At 41.7% G+C, this 5,949-nt stretch overlaps 1 non-coding gene across 1 annotated transcript; it reads right to left on the reverse strand.

Moving 5' to 3' along the window:
• Positions 1–5,323: 5,323 nt before the first annotated feature.
• On the reverse strand, positions 5,324–5,453 carry LOC129648109 (small nucleolar RNA SNORA19). The gene has a single exon (XR_008712693.1). It is a non-coding gene; the product is annotated as a small nucleolar RNA SNORA19 (small nucleolar RNA).
• Positions 5,454–5,949: the final 496 nt, after the last annotated feature.

Genomic DNA, 5,949 nt, shown 5'->3' on the forward strand with positions numbered 1-5,949 from the left:
CCTAGGGCTCTGGGTAAGGGGTGCTTTTTGGGCAACTGGCTTGGATTCCTTTAATCAGCATTTGTTTCTTGCTTTAAACACCTGTTATTAACTATTGTAAATCCAATGGCATGTGGTTATATTTATGATAAATTCTTTAAATAAGGGGGACACATTTAAATATTATCAAGTTCTTGAAGGCAAGTTTACCAACCAGTTCACTTTGTGTGGTGGAGCTCTACTCTCCCATTCATTATCCCTCTGATGCAATGACTTTTCACAAGCAATCAATAGCTAACCTGATAAATGGGAGGGCTCCTTAAAAATCCATTGCTTGATTGCTGAGACTGAATATTTTATTAATTGACAGCTGTGATTTATCATTTAGTGGAGAGGAGGAAAATGTTTGTTCTTGCTGTTCTCACCAATGTTGCCCAGCAGTGGGGCTTTCCATCTGCTTCCACAGAACAGATTGACTTTCAGTTGGGGAACTGCAGCTATATTTAGAATGTCAGGTCATTAGCTATCTGCAAACAACCCAGATGCATTATCCTTCTCATTGTTCATAATTAAACTCCTCATTGTGGGAATTGTAGTGCAGAGTCTTTGATCTCATATTCAGGTTCCAAAAACTATGATGTATTTCTATCCATGTGGAAATAGCTCCTGGCACTAAGGAAATAGTCCAGTTCCCTAATGACACAGTGATAGCTACCATCATTGAGGACCTACTATATGCTAGACATTAGATTAGGTCATTATTTGCATTTTATATTTTAAAATCTTTATAGTAACTATGAATGACTTTCATTATTGGTGCCCATCTGATTCTCTGCAGGGATGCATGGTGACAACATCAGTCAGAGTTCAATATAAGGAGTAGAACCACTAGGAGTGATGAAGAGCAAGGCATTGATTACAGGGACTTGATCCTATGCCTTTGTGAAAGCAAGTTAGCAGCTTATATATGGCTATTTATTCTGCATCTGATGTTTTATCTGTGGTCAGCAGGGCTTCAGCAGGCAGTAGGTACGGGAAGATGGGCATGCAGTAGAAGAAAGCAAAGACAAATGGAAACCTGCAAAAAGCAGTTGGATCCTATGAAAATGGCCTGGAAGCCTCTTTTGATGATGATGGTGTCCTACAGAAAATCTGGTGCCATTATTTATGGAGCTACATATGAATCTGGCCCAAGTGTCCAAGGAGTTGAATGAGAAGACTTCAAAGGAGTTGGTGGAACTGTCAACCCAGTTGTGGCCACTGGAATGGGAGCAGCGTCAGGAGGAGAGTCAGCAGGGGCTGGGGAACTGGCTGCATCTTCATGTCAATGAGTGAGCCAGGAGACCTGCAGCAGCATTCAGGAGCTGCAACACATACTGTGCCTCTGAGGCGTAATTCTAGACTGGCTCCTGCTGACTGCAGCTATTTGCCTGTGTGCTGGTTCTCTCTCCCATGATGGCAGGTAACAAACCTTCTAACTCCCACTCTTCAAGAAAGCTCTTCTCTTATCAGGCCCCAGAAGCAATATGGCCATAGGCACAAGGGACTCCAGGAGTGGCTCAGGAGCACAGACTTGGGAGCCCAAACAGAGTTTAAATCTGACTTCAAGTCCTAATGATGATCTCAGGCTTGTTAACTCTGAGCCCAGTTACTTCAAGTGAAAAATAAGTTGGTCATCAGTACATCTCTGGCTTGTGTAAGGATTTCATGAGAAAAGGTTGAGTGCAATATGTTGTAATACCCATCAACACATGCTGGCTCCTTTCTCTTTCCCCTGTATTCAGAATGACCTTGGGTCCTTATCCTGACACCATAACCTTGCCTCACTGCCTATTCTTGAAGGACAAGCAGTTCTGTTCCCCATCTCACTGGTGCCCTGATGTGAAGCACAGTCCTCCCTATCCACAGGTCAGAGAATCCTGTCTGGTTGATAGAACCCTTTCTGGGGAGCTGCCTTCTTTGAACTCTTAGAGTCTTTCCACTGATCTCATCAGTGCCTTTGTTCTCTGGTGCATGGCTGAGAGCATGAGGATGGAGAGTTTTCTGAGCCCTATGAGAACATGGCTTCCCTTTAAGAGTATTATGATGACATGGATATGGATTCTGTTGAAGGAGAGGGTGAGGAAGATCTCAGTGGCACTGCTACAGACCCTTCAGTACTGCCCCTCTCTGCTGTCCCCACAGGCCTTTGTAGATAGTCAGACACCCTCTAGGCACCTGCAGTGGGCTCTGACCCTACCACAACCCCTCTTCAGCATGGGGTCCCTTTTCAAGGTCTAGATCATCTCAGTCTTCTCACTCTTGGAGTTTTCCAGGCCAAGCCTATATGTCAGCTGTGTTTATAAATGACAACTAATACTTTGGAATTTCCTAGTTATAAAATATTTTCTCCAAATTTTCTTTACCCATAGATTTTAGACTTTCATACAGTGAGCCCAACTTGGATATCTTACTCTTCCCTTTGTTCACTCTTTGCTTCCTGGGGGCAGTTGCTCCCATCTCAGTTAACTCTGCCAGTATCCTGTTACACGTCATTCCAAATGTCACATTTTCTGTTCACTGACTTCCTGCAACCCTCTGAGTAATCTTTCTTTCTTTCTTTTTGTTCTCTGTAGTCAATCTATTTCTATTCTGGAACTGCAGAAAGACTTTGATATTGAGTTCCACAAACTGTTAGGAAAAAAAGTTACACATTGTCTGGTCATCTCCAGTTTTGTAGATGAGGGAATCAGGAATCAGAAAAACAATGGAAAAGTGGTCCTGGAAGAGAAAGCTTTTTTTGGTTGTTTGATTTTAAGTACTGTATCTTCTCTAACACATGGTATCATCAGACTTTTAAAATTTGTGTAAATCTGATATTACATAATTAGGCCTTGATGAAAACCTCAAAATGTTCCAAAGAGGAAAAGTCTCTTACAGTCTATTCTCCAACCATAGCAGAGGAAAACCATAGATCCATTTCTAGAATGTGAATTCAAAAAACAGTCACTTGGAAATGTGACCTAAAGGCAAAATGTAAAAAACTTTCAGAAGAATATAAAACCTTCCAAAGTAATGATTAGTTTGTGTAAGAAATCAAAACTGCAAATTCATAGTATTTTGGAAATTATTGTAATAAAAAAAAACAATAAAGATGAAAATATAACTAAAAAAAAAAGAAAAACAATGGGTTTGTCCCACTCTTGTGGTTAATGAGGTTCAATAACAGATATTTTCTCCCCTTAGTCAATTGACTCTAGTCAGAGGCAACATTCACCTACCTCCAGTCTTAAACCAGTGCACTAGAGACTAAGTTCAAGGCCTCCCTCCAAGCACACCCCTTCTTACTTGCTTTATTCTCAGTAGATGCAAAGCGAAGCAACCCCTTGAGTACCATGTACTCTCCCTTCCCAGGTTTATCTGTAATGTCCCTTGACACCTTTGATGATTTTAGGGAATCAGGGTGAATATCTGAAGTATAAGATATTTTTCAAGCATGATTCAGGCTTTCTTGCCCCTTTTCCTGTAACTCCCAATAGAGTAGTGTCCTCAAGACACAATGACCCAAGGAGGAGCAGTGATGGGCGAATTAGTATCTGGTTCCAAATGCCCTGTGTGGGGTCTTATCCAGGACTGGTTGGATCATGTGATTTAGACTTGTGTGGGGTTTATTGCTCCCAGTATCCAAGTCTGTTCTCTGGTGGGCCCTAATCCCAAGAGATGACTGATGGTTCCACAGTGCTTCAGGTGGGAGGAAGTAAACTGAAGGCACAATGGCCAGCCTTGTTCCAAGGAAAAAGACACAGAAACGGGTGGGGAGGGTATTGGAGGGAGAGATAGAGAAGACAGGAGGAACAGGGAAAGAAGACTTGACCTCCCCATCTGTCCCCTAAGTTCAGGAAGACACATCTTTCAGACTTCTCTGGTGGTCCAGTGGTCAAGACTCCACATGCTTCCACTGCAGAGGGCACAAGTTTGATTCCTTGTTGGGGAACTAAGATCCAACATGCCACAACGTGCAGTCAAATAAATAAGTCAAATTAAAAATGACATTTCTTTAATAGAAGTTCTTTTATTTTTTATTTTATTTTATTTTTATGTGTACACCCATGGTGGATGCATGTTGATGTATGGCAAAACCAATACAATATTGTAAAGTAAAAAAAAATAATTATAATAAAATTTAAAAAAATATATAAGTTATTTTAAAATGCTCCATGACAGTGGAAGATTCAAGTGTAAGTGGTCTACCAAAAATCTGAAAAGTAGAAAGAAATGAAGGGCAGAAAAGAGAGGACAATATAAAAGGATAAGAGAAGACAAAAAAAAAAAAAAAGAAAAGTAAGGGGAGAGAGCAGAGTAGATGGTAGAGAGGGCAGAGGGAGGGAGTGGAGGAGTGGAGGAGGGGAAAGTGGAAGAGCTCCTACCGGAGCCTGACAAACTGACAGTGCTGGTGGTGGAGGTGTGCAGGGGGTGGGCACCTCTGCAGGTGGGAGCTTACTTTCTAGTGGGAACAGGGATTAGCTGCTGGCATTGTCATTTTCCTTCTATGGTCTACTCCTTGTGTGTAACACTGTCAGCCACCTCCTATTCTAGGATGACATGCATCTCTGTGATCTCTATAACCAAAAGAGTGCCTGGAAGAGAGAAGATGTTCAGGGGAAAAGGAAAGAATGATGGATTTTGTTCAACACCTAAAGTAAAAGACTAACAACCACAGACCCAGATAGGTTAACCCTTTGCAGATAAAGCCTGATTGTACTCTCTGTTTGGCATCAAACCATAGCAGGTGGGATCCAAGGTCAATAAAAGGTCACCTCACTCTTCTCAAGACTGTTTCTTTAATAACACAGGTGAGAGCAACTGAGATTCACACCTGGAAAGGACCCTCTAAAGGCTTACTGGTAGTGCAGGGGAAATGGCATGGGTTAGAAGCTGCTTTGTACATGGTTGACCCCCATCTCGATTCTTTAGCCAGAGAGACCAGCACAAGTCAGACTAGACCACCATCACACTGCTTGGCCCCAGCTGGATTCTTCAAGCTTAGAAAAAACAAGGGATGAACTAATCTTAGTCCCAAGGTCTCCTTATCTTTGAAGTAGCCAGGTTCAGGGTTCAGGCTGCAGCCTCTGAGCTTTTCTTGCTCCCCAAGATTCTTGCCCTTCATGTCCTTCAGGACACCCGACTCCACCCTTTCTCTTGGTATTTCACCTGAGTGTCCCTGGGTTATGCGTACTTTCTTGCAAAGTCTGCAAAAGGTCCTTATACTCCTCACCAGTTATCCCTGATCTGATTAATGGTTCAAGAGCCAAACTGCACTCTCTGTGGTAACCCCACATTCTTACAAAGAGGAAGATTTTTAAAAATTTGTGTGAAGGAGACTGTCAGCATTACTATTTAGTTATACTGCTAATTAACCTTCAACTATTTGTATAGCACATAAGTAATAACACTGCTTATATATGCAAGAGAAGTCTGATCACTGAAATGTGCGTGACAAAGAGATTATTTAAGTGAATGCCTTTAAAATGTACCAATTTAATAAATAGCAAAAATATCATTCGACATTTATTTTTGTGGGCCACCATTATAGACCATCACATCTTGCTGCCGGTTGTGAGACTTTCTTTAAGCACAGCTACCCTGGATAATCTAACAAGTATATATGTCATACATACATAGCATGTATCAATTTTTTCAAGCCTCACAACAACCCCTCCGAAGAAGGTAAATCCCTTTTACAAATGAATTTCTTAATGCACAAATCAATTAAGCAGCTTGGAGCATATGATGACTGAGTGACAAAGCTGACAAAGCTATACTGCGATGTGCTCTGAAGTTCATGCTCTGCTCACTGGACTGGGCCCCTCTTTCCTATGCTATTGGTCAGTGTCTTTCCACTTACAATTAGTGTGAGTCTATATTCTCATCTACAGAGCTTCTGGAATTCCAGTCTCTGGATGGCACAGTGCTACTCTTAGGGTAATTAAT

The sequence above is a fragment of the Bubalus kerabau genome, chromosome 3, assembly GCF_029407905.1.
Source record: "Bubalus kerabau isolate K-KA32 ecotype Philippines breed swamp buffalo chromosome 3, PCC_UOA_SB_1v2, whole genome shotgun sequence".
Lineage (NCBI taxonomy): Eukaryota > Metazoa > Chordata > Mammalia > Artiodactyla > Bovidae > Bubalus > Bubalus kerabau.